Source organism: Ambystoma mexicanum, chromosome 2q (assembly GCF_040938575.1).
Source record: "Ambystoma mexicanum isolate Mex_15411 chromosome 2q, UKY_AmexF1_1, whole genome shotgun sequence".
NCBI classification, from domain to species: domain Eukaryota; kingdom Metazoa; phylum Chordata; class Amphibia; order Caudata; family Ambystomatidae; genus Ambystoma; species Ambystoma mexicanum.
Window position 1 is genome coordinate 533,906,705 of NC_090924.1, and position 18,469 is coordinate 533,925,173.

An 18,469-nucleotide genomic window follows, 5' to 3' on the forward strand; every position below is an offset into this window, starting at 1 on the left:
TTAGGTCTGCAGCCCTTTGCACCTTAAGCACACTTGCACTTTGTGAACGGCATGAAGTTGTTGGCTTTCCATGAATGTATTTAATTTTATCTGTTAAATTAACTCATGGAATCGGATGCATCTATTTCGTTAGACTTTGTCTAATGCTCCTAGTGGATTTTAATAGGTGTTTTTATTTCATGTAACATCCGATTGTATTTTTAGTATTACTATTTTTGTTTTGCATTAAATGTACTAGTTTTCTTGGGAGAGATGTGAAACAGATGTTAGTCTGTACAATAATGTGTTCAACTTATTTGTCAAATAGAATTGAAAGACATTCATCACGTTTTTAGATCCTTCTGGTACACGTACAAGAATACGCAATTAGAATGTATAGCTTTATGCACTAATATCCAATTATAGGAACATTATTATATATATGCTATTTTTCTTTCTGTTTTCTCATGTGTGATTTGGAACTATAGCTATATTAATTATTTTAAAATGTATTGCATGGTTAATCTTTGATGTAATGATGTGCTTTTATGGCATTGAGTGCCGAAATAAAGCTAAATTGCTTTGTTCGTTTCTAAACTCTGGATGTCACAAGCAACAAGGTTTTTGCTTTTATTATGCATTCCTCAGTGCACCCGAAGAGGGCAGTTGTAGCCTCTAGCGTCATATTTGAAAATGGTGTGAGAGGATTGGTCAATTTACCTGGGATCGCACTAGGTCAGGACTCAAAGCTGATTCTTCCAAAGCTATTGGAACCCGAAGCATGCCCGCTAGGACCGCCCTTGAGTGCCATGTGCATGTATGTGGACATGTTTCCCACAATTAATAAATGTGCCCCTAAATCAGTTTCTTTTTCAAAAGCCTGCCCATTGCATGTGGGTGAGCCGGGCAGATCCAGGAAATAGGAAAAAGTCTAGGATTAGGAATGCTGTAGTCAGTAGGAACATAACACTGTCCTTCTGGTTCCTCATGTTCTTATTGAACAAGACAAAAAGTAACTAACGGCGGGAGTAAAAGCAGCGTCAGGCTGTCATGCTTCGAGAAATAATGCTTATGAGATTCTTCTGGCCAAAATGAGCATTACTTAATTTACCATAAAGTGCGAAGTAGATGACACAGCTGGCCAACAGATTACTTAGGCACATGACCTAAAAAAACATCAATTCCACCGGGTTGGAGTGCGCATCAATTCCATCTAAAAGTGGAAAACCAGGTCATGCACAATAAACCAGGCTACAAATCCTACAATAGAACTATTTACCTACTTTCCGTATTGTTCTTTCTGGTGGACACATAATTCCTCCTGCAAATTCTTCATTTATTTTAAATATCCCAGTCAAAGCAGTCGACACCGCAAACAGAAAGAAATTTACAAAGGTAAGTCATTTGTTCTTCTAATAGACACATTCCTCCAATGGATCGAAAGACTACCAAAGCTGTTTGTTATCCAAAGGTGGAGGGCATGGGATTATAAGTTTAGAGTAACAAAGTCTGAAGGACTGATTTCCCCACAGTGGCTTCATCTTATTAAAATAAATGAAATTTAGTAAGTATAAGGAGAGTGTAGAGAGGCCCAACATTTGATGGATGGAAGAAAGGATCACAAGGCCAGGCGTACAGCCACGAGCACCATGAGTTCCAGTAAATTGATGTGGAAGGATCTCTCTGGGCCCTCCACAGACCGCTGACTGAAAGATCCTGCAGATGAGCTGCAAACCCCTTCAAAGACACATCCATGAAAATGGTGGAATTGGGCCACAGCTGTTGGAATGGGCCCCCCCCCCAAAGGTAGGTGGTCGAGGATGCCCATCAAAGCATGTCTTGGGAGACCTGTCGGAGGACCTGAATAATGTCCTTTCTGTGTCTGTTGAACTGGCTTCATAGGTACCACTGTAGGGACAGCATCCTCGGTCTTGTGTTTGGGACTATGAACATGCAGGATGCCACGAGACCTAGCATTATAAAAAAGAAACTTGCTGGGTGTACCCTTTTTTGGATGGCAGAGCGGTAGTGTAGTCTGAATGCTCATCACTCTCACTGGAGGTGGGAAAACCTTGCCCCGCACTGTATTTAGAACTGTCCCTATTAACTGTAATCGTCTTGGGGGGTCACAAAGGACTTTCAACTGCCTTAGTGCCAAAAATATCACAGCCATCAAATTTGACAATTTAGACTGCACATTCTGCGTGAAGTTTGCTGTATGCATCCAAGAATGTCTGCACACAACTATTGCTGTGCCTATAGACCTACCTATGCAGTTTCATGCAGCTAATCCCACCTCAAGTGTGTTCCTGGCTGCATCTTTACTATCCTGTACAAATTCTCTAAAGGAATTTTGAAACTCAGAGGGAAGATAAAATGCCACTAAATCTGCAATTTCCCAAAGGGAATGGGAATATCCTGCTAGGGTACAAGCAGCGTTAACAGGCCTTAAACCTAAACAACCCACTGCCAATACTTGCCAACCAAATGCATCTAATATTCTAGATTATCTGGAGGCACTGATGGAAATGCTGCATCTTTTGAGCCTGCTGTTATTGCCTGGATTATCAGGCTATCTGGCAATGCATGCAAAATAGGAAACTATGGACCATGTTCTATGTTTCGGGGCAATGGGCCTCATTACGACACGGGCGGTAAGGGATTACCGGTAAAGGCACTGGTGCCGGTAATCCCTTACCGCCCTATTCCGAGGTCCCTTTGCGGGTCCTCCCTTAATGCCTGGTTTTACCAGGTTTTACCAGGCGTTAAGGACAGGACCCGCAAAGGGACTTTGGCGCTAATAACGGTATCGCAATTAGCGGTACCGTTATTAGTGCCTTCCCCATTCCCATTGAGCCCTATGGGGCTCAAATGGGAATGGGGAAGGGCCATGGTGAATGGGGAATTACCGCCCCTGCCAACCTTGGAATGGGGCGGTAATTGCTCCATTCACCATGGCGGAATCAGTACGTTTTTGGAGGCAACCATGGTGCTAATAGCACCATGGTTACCGCCTGGGTCGTAATGAGGCCCAATGTCTTTGTCCACAATGGGTGCAGAGGCTGGTTTCCGCCAAACCGTTTTGATAACATCAACCAGAGCACCACTGAAACATAGGACTTGTACCTTTTGCTCTCTGGGTTTCAGGATGTCTGTGATAGCAGCCATTTTACCTCCTCTCTGAGGAAGATATTAGGTTTAGAGTATCTATTATCAGTAGTTTCTAACTACTGCTCTAAAAGAGGCATAATTCTGGCCCAGAGTAGTAACTGGTTGAATATCAATCTGTGAATCAGGGGATGTATTAAGCACACTTGACTCTTGTAAATTAATTTGTAGTTGTAGCAGAGAGTCCATGGATTGTGTGTCCAAGAGTGCTTCAGGTCAAGAGTGTATTGGGAAATCTGATGCGAGTTTGAACCCTGGGGGAGCTTCATCATCTTGCTCCTCAAAAATATTTTCAAAGGCCTTATTTGTACAGCCCTTTCTCAAGACTTATAAAAAGTGCAGTCTGGTTCTGATGTCTCAGGGACGGGCTCTTAAATTAGTCTCCTCCGCACTGCCATTTATTCTGTCCTTGTCGGTGCCATCATCCGTAAAGGGGTCAATGCCTCAACTTTTGTCAGTGACGTCTGAGGCAATGGCACCTCCAACATCTTTTTAGATCTTTTTTTACACCGTTGGCCAAGCTCTAGGGAATACAGGGGTGGTGACAACTCTTTTCTTTCTTTATCTCCTGATGGAACACCTCCCATTCCTATTTTGCGGATGATGGTGTGGGAAAAACAAGCTCTTTGTATCTCGACCGGTGCCTTTAGGGTTTCCTTGAAGATGAGGAGCGTGTTCTCCAGGATGAAGAGCTGCTTCTTGAGAGGTTGTGTTGCTTTTTTTTCTTCTTTTTCTTTTCCTCTGATTTAGAACTGTGATCTGATGAGTCGACGATGGAGACTGCTTTTATGGTGTAGCGACCTTGGATTTCACTGTGCTCAATTTTGACAAGGCCATGAATAGCCTCACAAGTCATTCTTTCATGGCTTTCGGCATTTCTTCTAACAGGATCCACACTCCTGCATATTGTGGTCTTTCCCTAGACAGAAAGACACAAGCCGTTTGGATCTCTTACAGACTTTGCCGATGACAGATTGTGGAGGCTATGAGGCCCTATTTTGGAGGTGTCAATATTAGATACTTTTATCTGATGAATGACTATCTCACGTTCCGGTGCATTGTTGCCGAAAAAAGGAACTGAGGAAAATTGTACAGATGGCTCTGTACATGCACACCGATGATGCCACCTTGACATGAGACAGAAATATTGAGAGGAACTGGTCGAGGACAGAGCTGAACGGTGGCAGAAAAAGGTTTTCTGACGCAATAGTTCCAAGATGAAGGATTTGTGGGAGGAATTAGTACTTCATGCATTCTGCCTGCATCTTCCCAGATTGAGGGTACTTCACACCTGTTAGTACAGGCTGCAGGAACTCTTTGCCTGAAAGATCTCATTTGTCTTTGTTTATCCTCTAGGATCATTTACCCAAAGCCAATAATCTTGTAATCCTCTAGTTACAAAACCACCAGTTGCTTCTATATTATAACTGATGAGTTGTGAGTCAGTGAACCCTTACTTGAGTGAAGTTGACAGGAGACTTGGAGGCCAATTCGTGGAGAATTAAGTTGTAATCCAACAACACATGGTAACTTTGCAAAACAATGTTATGCTTTCAAGTCAAGTGCAAGGAACAAGTTACTTACCTGTAACTCTTGTTCTCCAGCATGGGTCTTGCATGGATTCACATGCTATGAATATTCCCCGTCATCAGGCTGGGAATCCTCTGTAAAATAAAGCGGTTTAGGCTTTAAGCTAAAAACGCCATTGTCGCTTGTACAGCCTATTGCTGTCACATTTGTGTCATACTGCACCAGCCAATGTCCTCTTTAGTTATACCCCTTCTGGCCATCATCAGATTTGGTTGTGCCCATAAAGTGGCAGTAAGGACCCATGATGAGCCACAGAGGGGAAGGAGAGAGGGCTTGTATGTGAATTCATGCTGGAGAACAAGAGTTATAGGTATGTAACTTTTCCTTATCCAGCATGGGGTCTTGCATCGATTTACATGCTATGAATATGATTACAATGCAGTACATATACACAACCACAGGAAGTGGCCAGGCTCAACAGAAGTAATAAAACGTACACCTGGAACACACTCACCTAAAGAAAACAGGCTGCGAAGCACTGCTTGTCCGACACGAGATTCCTCCCTGGAATCTTTGTCGACACAGTAGAATTTCATGAAGGTGCGAGTAGACCTCCACATAGCACCCCTGCAGATATCCAGCAGGGGAATACCAGAGAGAGCTACAGGCATCCAAGCAATGGTTCTGGTGGAATGGGCTCTCGGCCAGCCTGGCAATGGTCTGTAGGCCAAGTGATGGCAATGCATGATACAGCCGGAGAGCCACCTGGATATGGAAGCCTTTGATAGGGCTGTTCCATGTCACACAGGTCCAAAGTTGAAGAAAACCGGAGAAGACTTTCAAAAATCTTTAGTGCGTGCCATAGAATTTCCTGGCACACGATAAATCCAGTGAATAAAAGGACCTCTCAGCAGGTGAAAGGATTGCTAAGAAAATTGGTAATACCAAAGGTTCATTTAAATGAAAGTCAGATGGGACCTTTGGTACAAAGGATGGATGAGTTCATGGATGAGTTCATAGAACCACCTTGGATGGGTGGAAAAACAAATATGGAGGCTTACAGGATATAGCATGGATTTCTCCAACACGCCCGGCCAAGGTGATCACCACAGGAATACCACTAGAAAGGTGGTCTTCCATGAGAGGAACTTCAAAGATTTGAGCATAGGCTCAAACGGAGCACCCATTAGTTTGCACAGGACCACATTAACCTCCCATGCTGGGGCAGGTGCCTTCACCGGAAGGAATGTTCTGAAGAGGACCTTGAGGAACTTCTTCATGAGCCCGTGAGACCACAGGGAGAGCTTGCCAGGAACTTGTGTAAACCAGGATATTGCAGCTAAGTGTAAATCGATGGATGCATGGGCAAGGCCAGCCTTAGCCAGCGAGAGCAGGTGAGGCAGAGGTTGCAGCACTGTGACGCGCTGTGGAGAGATCTTCTGTGACTGGCAACACACTGTAAAGCTCTTCCACTTGTGTATGTAGCAGGCAAGTGTGGACGGAGCCCTGGTCTTGTCTAGAATCTTCTTGCACTCCAACGGCAGCAAGAAATGTCCGAATTCTAAAGTTGCTGTAGCCAGGCCGACTGATTCAGGGACGCTGGGTCATGGTGCAGAATTGCCCCATCTTCTCTGACAGGTGAAGAAGGTCCGAGTATAAAATTTATCTGGGCCATGCCAGTATAATGAGGATCATCTTGCAGAGGGTTTGAGTTTGTTGATCACACGTAGGAGCAGCATAATTGGTTGCAATGCATAAAGGAATAGGCCTTTGTGATGCTGGAAATGCATTGGTGGGGCAGTACCTCTTTGTCCTTGTCCTATACCTCCTTAAACTGTGTGTTCTGCTTATTTACTGTCTAGGGGAGTGCAACTCTTCATTTTATTGGTTGTGGACAAAGGCCCATGGGATACCCTTATGGCACCCATGGGTAGGGGTACAACCCTGTTGCCGTAGTGTATGTTTTTGGGCACATGTGTGTTGCCCACAGAGCAGGATATGGGCTGATGGCAGCTACATGCTGACTTGGCAGTGGCTCTGGGTATCCTTTATTTTTGGCATACCAAGGACCTGCCATAGGAATCAACGGATTCCTACACAAGGGCAAGATGTCCACGGGTGGCCTCATGGTTTCCTTTGCCTTTCTCTCTTGTTTCTCAAAGTCCTGAGAAGCCCTCACTCTGTTCCCTTCCCCCAAATGGCTGTTGGGTGGAAGGACCATATATGGCTCTGGGGCTGCCTCCTGCCAGGATGGCTGGAGTTTTCACAGGGACAGCTTGTCGTGGGTACACCCTGGGTAATGGAATGACTAGTCAATATGTATTCTGTGTTGTGGGTGTCTGGTTTTGTGACACAATGCCTGAGCCAGCCCTGACTGAAACTGGAATGAATGCAGTGCGGTGTGGTGCACTGAAAGGCTGTGGAGTTGCCTCCAATCCACACGGGTGTCTGGTTTGGGGTGAAAAGGCCTGAATGCCTGTGAGCCTGATTGGGTGCTGCCTGCATGAATGCACTTGTGTGGGATTGGCTGGCCGAGCCTGGATCAGCCCGAGTGAATGGGGAGTGTTTTGTATAACAGGGGGCCTCACACTCACCTCTGTGTCAGAAGCTGAAACAAGAAACCTGAAACTGAAACTCAAGTCATCTTAAGCTTGCATCCTGAGTCCAGCTGGAGGAAGAAGTCTGCTGCTGCAAATCTTCATCAAATCCAAAAGCTGCTGTGCTGACTCAAGGACTGAACCATGGAGGACAAGGATAGGTGCTGTCTTCCCGTAGCTACGAGGGACCATCGTGCAACTGCTGCTCTTCACCTGAAGTGTCCTGGAAGCCAGTCCTGCGTTCCGGCCATCCGGAGAAGGGATCTTCGTGGGCCAAGAAGAGGAGTGCCTGAACATCTTGAAGCCAAGAAGTTAATCTGTGTCGCCCAGGGTCCGGAGTAGTGTTTGTGACTGCTAGAATACAAGCTGGTGACTATCGCCCGGAAGCTAGGTTACCCTGGTATAGTGCTGCCTGACACCTGGAGCAGCGAAAGTTCCAACCATCTGAAGAAATCTTCAAGGGGCATTCCTTTCACGACATCCATCCACTGTTCCACACCGGAGAAGGTCCAGGGTTGCTGTCTGCAGAGGAGTGTCCGCCGGTGGGTTTCCCACCACCAAAATCCATAGAAGACGTTGCCGAGGGTCCAGACTTGGTGAGAGTCCGCAGTCCAGTCCAGTGGTCGTTTCCAGGTTGTCAGAAGCCATCCTGAGGTCCGTGCTGTGGCTGCAGCACCAAAGAACTGAAAGACAGTAAACCACAAAATCCTGAAACCTGACACCTACTTCTGCCACTGCACTCGTCGCCACTGAAAGTCATCCACGGCCACTAAGGATCTTATCGTCTTCAGCTAGGCCTTTTTGAGGTCCACAGCAAGTTTAATCTTCGTGAGACATCCACCGCCGGCGTAGCAACCCGACATCAGAGACCACCACAAAAAACCTGCATTGCTGCCTTTGCGACACTGCTTGGTTCACTTCTTCTGGACACTGATATCCCAGTGACTCCTTCTTCCAAAGGATCACCCATTCTCAAGGGGTCCCGTCAAGTGAAGCCAAGAAATTCCCTCACTTCACCTGCCGCGGTACCGAAGAGCATCTTCCATCCTCAGGATTCACCCAGCGGTCCCAGATTCGTCTTGGATCATGTTCTCATGTGGTTTCCCAAGTATTTTGGGGTAGTGGGTTATGTAGAAAGAGAACCAGACTATTAAAGAACATATTTGTACTGGGCTGTAATATAAAACATAAAGTACACCTTAACTTCTCCTTACAGGTTCCCCAGGTGGGGCGGGCAGGGGGATCCTCACACAGTGTTGCATTTTTATCCTAAAGAAAGCATTCTGCCTATGTTCCAATTATTACCTGCCTTTCTACTGTACTGTTTTATTAAGTTAACCCTTGCCTAATAATTTAAATGCTTTTTAATAACTGTCAGCAGTTAGTGCGTTACTATTCAATTGAAAGGTAACAGTGGTACCACAGAGAACTATATATATATTCAGTTGTCACCGGTTTAGATTTCTAGCACAAAGTGAGTCTTATTTATTTGTATATACCTACCTATCTTCTTACCCTTTATGTTAGTAAATAAAAAAACTAGGGTAGAACCTAACATATTGTGTGGACATTCCATTGTGAGGAGCTTGGGGATTCACTGTACTTAAGAACCAGCATGCATCACCTCCCTTGAATCTCAGCCTGGCTGCTAGCCCCACGTTACAAATTGTGAGGCTTGGCTGGGATGCTCTGTGCCTCTACCCCAACTATATTGTGGGCAGAAGTACAGATTCTTCCCTCGTACACCTTCCCACGGGAACAAGAAGGCATCCCCTAGACTCCTTGCCTGAGGATACCTAATGGTAAATCGCTGACCCTTGGCATTGGCTGCTGTCACAAACAGGTCGATCTGAGGATGGCCCCACTCACAGAAGATCCGAGAGGCTTGATCTTGCTAGAGCTCCCACTCGTGGCAGGACCGCAGCACCCTGCTGAGAGAGTCTGCAATGGTGATTTGAATGCCTCTGAGGTGGAACGGAACTAGAAACACGCTATAAATTAATTATCATATCAGAGAAGGGATGGGCAACCTTGTCCCGCCCTGCTTCTTGTTGTAATACATGATGGTTGTACTGTCCGAGAAGACCTTTCCCAAGAGATTGAAAGACTTTAGAACCCAAAACACTGCCGTAATCCCAGGTCATTGATATGCAGCCCCTTTACCTTCAGGAGCCTTAGGCCTCTGGCATATAGTTGGCCCGTGTGGGAACCCTAACCTTCAAATGAGGCGTTGGTCGTGACTGTCTCCTGATGCGCAGGGGTCCCATGAGTTGTGAGGGCGAATGGACCGCCAGTGCAGGACTTGGCACAAAGCTAGATTGAGGGCTCCTGTCGTTCCATGAGCCTGAGATCTGCTTCTACCTGGCGTCCAGGAACTCCTGAAGCGGTCTCATTTGTAGTCTGCAATGAGGGCCAGATGGATGCACAAGGACATAATTCCCAAAAGGTATTTGATGAACCGGATTGTTGCCAATCTGACGGAGGATAGCCTTTGGACTTTTCCCAGGATGGCACATATCCTTTACTCTGATGGGGCTAAGTCAGGCCCCCAGGAAAAGCGAGTCTTGGGATGGCACCATGCAGGATTTGGGATAGTTTATGGAGAATCTCATAGAGGTTAGAGTCTGCTGTATGTTGTGCCGCCTGGCTGTGAGAAGGAGACTGGACCAACCAGTCATCCAGGTAGGGGTAGACATACACACCCTTCTGATGAAGGAACATCACCACTGGGGCCAGGCATTTGGTGAACACCCATAGGGCTGATTTGATGCCGAAGGGGAACGCCTTGAATTGGTAATGTCTTGTTTGGACAACTTATTTAAGGAACTTCCGATATTTTGGGTGAATGGGGATGTGGAAATATGCATCCTCCGGATCTAGTCTCGCCAGGAAATCTCCCTCCTCCAGCTGGCTGAGCAAATGCTTCAACGTGACCAGGCTGAACTTCTGGGACTTTAGGAATTTGTTGAGCTGACGCAAGTCCAGGATGGGCCTCTAGCCACCTGACTTCTTGCGAACCAGAAAGTATCTGGAGTACACTCCGGAGCCCAGAGGTGCAGCGGGACAGGTTCTATTGCCCCTTTCAGCAGCATAGCCTGAACTTCCTTGACAAGTTGGGCTCCAAGCGGTTCTTGCCTTGTCAGGGAAGTAATGCAGGGGCATTTATCTTGGAACTCCAGAGAATGTCCCTGCTTGATGAAGTCGAGCACTCATTTGTCCGTGGAGATGTTGTGCCACATGCTGACAAATTGAGATAGTCGGCCTCCCGCTGAGGTGTTGATGTGGAGGCACAATGGTTGTGCCTGCTCAGGCTTCCTTCTGTGCCTGCATCCTGGCGGCTTGCGGATGACAATGCTTGGTACCTCCCTTATAGTCCTGGGTGCCTCCTGAGTAGTGGAGCTGCCCAGAGACCGTGCCGTCTCTGTGTCAGTCTTGATGGCAAGAAGAGATTAATTCACTGCCTTGTCGAAAAGGTTATCGCAGTTGAAAGACATGGCGACCACCTTGGCCTGGCCATCCTGCCTGACATGTGTGGCCCTCAGTCAACCTTGATGGCGTAGGGCGACCCCATTGCCCATCTGGTGGTATGGTCAGACACCACTTCTCCCTCCTAAAAGATGGCCATGGCCTCGGCTTTCTTGTCGTCTGGCAGGAACGGAGATGGGCCCTAACTTATACCATTGCTCTCTGTCGTATTGTGCAAAGATGGCTAGGGCTAGGGCGTTGGCGGCCTTAAATGTAGTTGCTGCACTGGTGGTTATGTCAGGCGGGACTGAGCAAGAGGATGAAGGATCAGGCAACCTCTTCTCTTCCTTGCAACAGCCGAGACTACCGAGTCTGGTGTTGGATGGCCTCTGATGCATTTAGGAGCTGTGTCCGCCACCCCTTTTTTTCCCCAGCCTCTCCTTTTTCGTATGTGTGGAAAAGGGCTTCAACATCACCACCAGCCCATCCTCCTAGACGTCATCCAGAAGCGGGACATAGACCATGGTCTTTCTGTAGGATTCACGGCACTGGAAAAGGAAGCCGTCCTTTTCCTCTGCAACCAGGTTGAAGAGCTTGGCCGCTCAGGATATCATCGCCTGGAAAGATCTCACTTCATCGAGTGGGGTGGGGGGAGTGGAGTTACTAGATGGTGGTTCATCTGCAGGGACGTGGCCCTCAAACTCATTTGTGCCCTGGGTACCATCTGTATCCGGGTTAGTGTCCGTACCAGTGTCCGTTCCCGTGACCACCAACTCCTCCACCATAGAAGGCAGTGAAACAGGAGGTAGCTGAAGGTCACAGGTACTGGAGGAGGTGGCGCCAGGTGGGGCTGAGATGGTCTTGGTGGACTGGCCACAGGAGCCAGGCCCGGTACCACAGGAGGACCAGGAGCCACAGGCAGTACTTGCTGCTGAATCTCAGAGACCAGAGTGTGGACAGTTGACAAAATGTTCAAAGAAACATCTCTTGGCAAAGGATCTCTCGGAGCCTGAGGCATCGGGATCGGTGCATGAGGCCAGGAGCTCATAGTGTGAGCAAGCTGAAGCGGTTGTGCAGGCCACGTGGCCGGCTGTGGAAGCAGGTCATCGCCACCCTCCATAGGGTGTGAGTCGACGTCTTCAAACACTTCATGCTCCTCCTTCCTCCTCCGACAGGATGGCAGGAGCAGACACAGGGGCGGAGGACATGGCTCTGGGAGGCCCCACAGAGGTGGCAGGTAGTTGAAGGACCCTTATGGGCTTTGGTAGAAAAGAGTGATCTGGAGGTGCCTCTCCCTCTCTCTGTTGGAACCTCTCGGAAAGGTGGCTAGCACAGACGCACCTAATGAAGGTAGAGTTGGCGGAACAGACCAAGCCGGGACTGATGGAGGCCTTGGAGGCAATGCTACCCTTGAGATAGCCATTGTGACCGCTGAAATGGTGCCTGCAGTCGTCGACAAGCCCGCCAGTGTGACAAAAAACAGTACCGCCAGTCTGGTGGTTGGTGTCGTCAACGATGTCGTCGACAGAGTCTTCGTCGTCGACGATGATGATGATGATGATGATTTCGACAAGGGTATATCGGTGTCCTTGCTGAGTAAGTCTTCAGGGTTGTCAATGATGATGCAGCCTACGACGATGAACAATGCTTCATCAACGGGTTTCCGGGGACAGAGTGGATGATCTTGTGCCTGTCAACAATCCAGATGAAGGGACGTCGATGAGGAAGTTAGAGCATGTTATGACTTCACTTTTTAGGTAGCTTTTCCTTGGAAGCGTCCTCAAAGGATCTTGACCTCTTTCCAGAGGGGTTACGATCTTTGGGCCTACTAACCCTGGCAGAGGCATGACTGCACACAGACGCTGAGTCAAAGGCCTTATCTTCCTCCAGCCACGAGATCAGTCACTGATGGCGATCCTTCCTAGTCTTAGTGGCTTAGTTAGATTGGCAGATGGGGCATCCCTCTACATTGTGGTCCGGGTGCAGGCAGTAAATGCACTTCTGGTGGCGGTCCTCAATGAAGGCATTCTTCTGACCGCATCTGGAACTTCAAGAGGCTCTTCTTCTCGGCCTCAGACATGGCGCATGAACTAGCCCCAAAACTCGTTTCTGCGGCCTAACACAGCATAGCGATCCGATGGATGGCGGGATCGAGACCTGCAACAGATCCCTGCTGCCGACAAGTCACAACGGTGACTAATTGAACCATTTTGAAAGTAAAAGTGATCAAATAGAGGAAAAATACTCGAGAAAATCGAGAAGCAACAACTCGAGGACTCCCAACACGAAAACATGCTGTAATAGTCTGGAGATGGTCACCAGGGGTGGAGCTAAGGAGGACCAGTGCCATTGGTTGGGGCAGTATGACCCAAAGTGTCAGCAATAGGCTATATAAGAGACAAAGCAATTTTTAGCTTAAAGCTTAACTTAATTAAGGACATTATAAATCAACTCTGTTCTTGTTGGTCAAGTTTTACCAGAAGGTGGCAGAGTCATATAAAGGATGGAGAAGATCAGCTTGGCTATACTGGAATCTAGAAAACTGGCGGCATAAAGCTGTATTAGAATGGGCTGTTAGTACAGCTGACGATCTGCTTAACACATCTTACAGGGTTCTGATAATGGAGTAATATGTGAGAAGATATGCATAATAAGATGGCTATATAGACTCAAAGATGATCAAAAGATATTAATAAAAAATCCTAACAAAACCAAGTCATTGTACGATTTGGACCGTTAATTATAAATTAAGGTTGTGTATTCTACCTCTGGAAGTTGTGATTAATTGAGGGAATTTGTCCCTTCTCCCCAAGGGGTAGCCCTCCTCCCCCTGTGAGGCTAGGGAGGTGAGCCTGCTCTGCAATACACTCCGAAGTAGTAGAGGCAAGTGAGACCTCATTGGGAGTGACTCCCCCTTTGGGGACAAGGACTCCCATTCCTGTGAGGACCTCTGTCAAGCCAGACATACCATGGCCTACATGGGGTGTTCTAATATGCCAGAAACTACAAAGTATCAGAACTGGGATGAATAAACTCCTTATGAATATCGTTAACTTATGTAAAAGGATCATGTCACTTTAACGCAGAATGGCCCATACAATGGGACGAGGCCCATACAATGGAGGAAGGAGAATGAGAAGAGACCAAAGAGAGAGCAGATAGCATATGCAATCTGGGGAAGCCCCCATCCTGCGTACCACCTGGAAACGCCGAGAACCAGGAAGCGCACCAGTTTCAAACTTGCTGGAGACTGCAGAATGGAATGTCAGACTTGCAGCGGACCCGCACCAAGAGAACCTGAAGAAAGGGAAACCCAGGAAGAGGTGGTGGCGAGACCATGGCAGGAAGTACATGGTGGACAGCTGGTAGGAATAACGTGTCGATACCACAGGCAGGAGGTGCTCACGGTGTGTGCAGAAGAGTAGAAACCGGAATCTGGGGACGGAAGTCAGAAAATAAAATGAGTCCTCTTCCTCGTAGTATTTAGTAGAGAGAGTTACCAAGTGAGTCCAATTAACAAAGAGGAGAAGCCGGGGTTGTGGACCCTTCTAAAATTTGAGAACTATGTGTTGGAAGCTACATGATACGTAGACCGGGGAAGGGAGTAATTCTCGCTGGTGGCCTTAATCTGAAGTCAGGGCCAATAATCTTGAGGAGGGGTAGGGGGGTCATTCCCCCAGGCCATGTGACATACCAGATCAGGAGAAGGCAGGCCTTCTCGTAGGCAAATCGAAAGGATACATATCAAGAAAAAGACACAGGTCATCTTCTTCGGGGCAGCGAAGTGAACCAGGTCTGCCAAATCAAAGCAGTAGAGAAATACGGACCTGAGGCCCACAAGAAAAGAAAGTTACAAACCATCTTCCTCGTGTCAGTAGTTGGCAGGAGAGTGGCCCAAGTCTGGAGACGGGGAAGCCAGGCTCTGGAACCCTCAAACTTAAAGACTGAAAATGCTGAACTGTGATAACAAAGAAAAGAAAATACCAGGATAAGGGAGTCATTCTCCTGGTAACCAAAGTTGCAAAGACTTCCTGATACAGAGTGTTAAAAGATAGAAAGTGTGTCTGCCAAGGAAAAGTGTTTGAACTTTGCCTTTTGTGTTGGAGACAGTTTTAACCCGGGTAAGGGAGCCATTCCCCTAAGAAGAAGCCAACACCTGGAAACAAACTTCTATCCCCAGTCCAGAAGAGGGGAGTCATTCTTCTGGACTATGAATGGCTACTTTATGTATAGTTTAAGTCTAAGGGACAGAAGTAGGGTTTTGACACAGGATGGTGGACTATTGATTTACGCAGACATTCTGACAGGGCCCTTAGTGTTTTAGTTGAGGCAGGGAAACCTTTCTTAGAGTTAGGGAAACGTAGGTTTTCTCTTTATTTTCTTGACTAATAAAAGTATATAGCAATCGTCATGCCACCTGTGTATGCATCTCCTCCTTCTGAACCCTTACAACATGCAAGAATACTTGGGGAATAAAATTGACTGGAATGTTCATTTTATAATAACTAATCTGATATCATTAATGGAAAACACTTGGCATGATTCTGAAGTGCAAGTAAAAAATAAAAGTGTCATTCTTTGGGAGAACAGCACTTTTCTAAATTGCACCATGTTCACCCGAAAGTGACGGTTTGAAATACAATCTGCCACTTTCGGGTATGGTTTTAATTTCCTTGCCTTATGTCTGAGGGCCTGTAGCTGACCACTTTCCTTAAAAGTACAATATTTGTCAGAGTGAAAATGTGGCGGGCAAGCATTAAAGCTTTGACTTTCCCATTTGCCTGATTTATGGCTTGACAATAGCCCTAGCAAGCATCAGGAATGCAGGGCAGGTACTGCAAAGGGATTCACCTTCCAAACACTCTGGTGTAGCACGTCAAAAAGAGGATCTATAACAGGGCACCGTTATACTCGACTGCAGACCATTTCCCTTTATAAAAATTGCATTTTCTAGACGGCAGCACCACTTTTCTAGTTTCATGAAAGCTTAAGAAAGCTTTCCTAAATTATAAAAGTGTCAGTCTTTTAGGAAATGCTCACAGTGGCACTGGTGCACGTGTTTTAATCAAAAGATTTAAGCAGCTGTTGCTGCTGGAGTGCACAGCATCTCCCCTCTAAGAGGCTGATTCTGAGGTGCGTGCAAAGTAGGAAAGTGTTCTTGCATGAAAGAGAAACACTTCCCTTACAAAGACCATATTCTCGGCTTTTGCATGTGCCTGATTTCTGGTTTAACAACAGCCCTAGCAGCCATCAGCAATGCAGGGCAGCCACGTGCTTCTCTTCCAAGCACCACTGCTTTAGCACATCTAAAAAAGGAGTTAAAATACTGTTGTGTGGCCGCCCGTGCCTCGGGCAGGCCTGCATGCACTCCTGCGCACATTCACACAGGAACACACGGGACACGGTGTTGGCCGTTTCGCGTCCCGGCCGTAACTGCTGGCACGGGCGCACTTTATTTAACTGCGCATGCGCGTAGCCCGAACGAGGCTCGCGCATGCGCGCAACGTGACTCGCACGTCACATCCCTTTTTTTCTTTAACGAAAACACAAACCCAACATATGTGGAAATAACAGTCCAAACTTTGAACACCCAAACGTTTTGTTACTCCCAGGGAAAACGACTTCACACACCCCGGCTCAGTCTCCCGAGTCCAGGACATAGTCCTTGAGGTATGAGGGTGGTCGGCGACCCCTTCTCATCGGGTACCTGGACATCTCTGGCGCGGCTCCACAGAGGCCATCCTCAGCTGGGCCAGGCTCCCTCTGGATGTCCTCCATTCGACCCTTTGGGGTTTCCTCGGAAACCCTGCTCTCGCTCGGCTCACTCGTATCCGCTGACGTGTCGACTCGCTTAAAGAAGGACTTGTTGCGAGTGACTGTGCCACGGGCACAGGCTGCCGTCACCATGGTCCCTTTTACATGTGTGACTCTCCACGGGTGGGGTTCGTAGGGTAATGACAACTTGCCCTCGGGGTGGCGGTTACGGACTGGCACCGCAACTCCCACGCGTACCTCTTTGTCTTGTAGACCCCTTCTTTTACTTTCTCGCTGGTTCCGTGCCATGCAATCCTCTCTGACCTTCTCGTTGTCAAGGACGCCTGGTCCGCGGCCCTCGATCTCCGGTAACATGCCTCTGGGGCAGCGTCCGAACAGCGCTTCAGCGGGGGCTACCCCCGTGGACTGGTGTGGGGTGGTCCTGTACTCTCTTAAGAATTCCACTAGCTTCTTGGGAAGGTCCTCCCCTCCATGAGCGTAAATTCTTAGCACTTTGTTCAAAGTGCGCACTAACCTTTCGGCCTCCCCATTGACGCGAGGCCACAGAGGGGATACCCTCCGGTGGTGAATGCCTCTGTCTTTGAGGTATTGGGAGAAAATATTGCCTGTGGACGGGGGCCCATTGTCCGAGCATAATATTTCCGGGAACCGATGGGTTGCGAACATTTTGTCCAGGGCCCTAGTGGTGTATTCAGTTGCGGTGTGTTCCAACACCTCCAATTCCGGGTATCGCGACCATTGGTCCACGGCCACTAAAAAGTACATGCCCGACCAGTCGATCCGAAATCCACGTGTACCGTTCCCCAGGGCTTCTTGCTTCGTTCCATCGACCTAATCGGTGGGGCCTTGTCCCCGAGAGCCGCGGCTTGACACGGCATACACCTTCCCACAAAGCGCTCTACCATGCCCTCAAGGTCGGGGAACCACACCTTCGGACGGAGCCTCGCCTTGGTCTTGACGACCCCTTGGTGCCCGATGTGTGCTAACTCCAGGACGTGATTCCTCAAGGCTTGCGGAATCACAATCTGTCTCCCTCTCAGTAGCAGCCCATCATCCGAAATGGACAACTCATCCCTCACCTTCCAGAGCGCCTGAAAGTCCTTCTGGGCTTCTAGCTGCCGCCTGGAGTTGTCCCTTAGCACAGCTTTCCAGTCACCACTCCTCACCGCCGCCTTGATGATGTGGAACACCTCATCCTAGGATGACTCAGTTGCGATGGTGAGTCTCGATAGCGCCACTGGCAATGCCCCTTCCAAGACGTGGCAGAGTAGTCCTTGGCATTCCGACACTTCCTCGTTCAGGTCCCCACTCCCCTTGTTGGGGTGGCGCGACAGATAGTCCGCCGGGATGTTGGTGCCTGGCCTGTACACGAGCCTCACCCCATACTCCATCAGGGCCAGCATCCACCGCTCGATTCTGGGAGGCGGCTTAGACGATACTCCCGCCAGGATGGGCAGTAACGGCTTATGGTCAGTCACGACCACCACGGGCTTGCCCAGAATGTATAGCCGAAAGTGGCGACAGCACCACAGAATGGCTAGAGCCTCTCTTTCAATTTGCGAGTAGCGCCTTTCAGTGTCCGAGAGTGCCTTGCTCGCATACGTGATGGGTCTCATTTCCCCTCTTTTGTCTGGCTGTAGTAGCACTGCACCAACACCCACGGGACTCGCATCTACAACAATTTCTGATTCAACTGATGGGTTGAAATACGCCATGGTGTCATCATCCGACGGCATTCTTGAGGCGCTGAAAGGCCTCTTGCTCCTCCCTCTCCCAAGTCCACACGGCATCGTTCCGGGTCAACGCCCTGAGCGGTTCCGACAGGGAGGCCAACCCTCTGATGAAGCGCCCACAGTAATTGACCATCCCCAAGAAACTCCTCACCTCGGTAGGGGATTGGGGCGCGTCGGCCTCACGAATGTCCTTAATCTTTGCCGGATCCGGAGACACACCGC

The 18,469-nt window shown here is 48.2% G+C and overlaps 1 protein-coding gene across 1 annotated transcript in view; it reads right to left on the reverse strand.

Annotated features, from left to right (window-relative positions):
- The window catches only part of DNAH3 (dynein axonemal heavy chain 3), a 1,861,430-nt gene that overhangs the window by 872,928 nt on the left and 970,033 nt on the right, over positions 1 to 18,469 (reverse strand). The gene's annotated exons all lie outside the window — the stretch shown is intronic.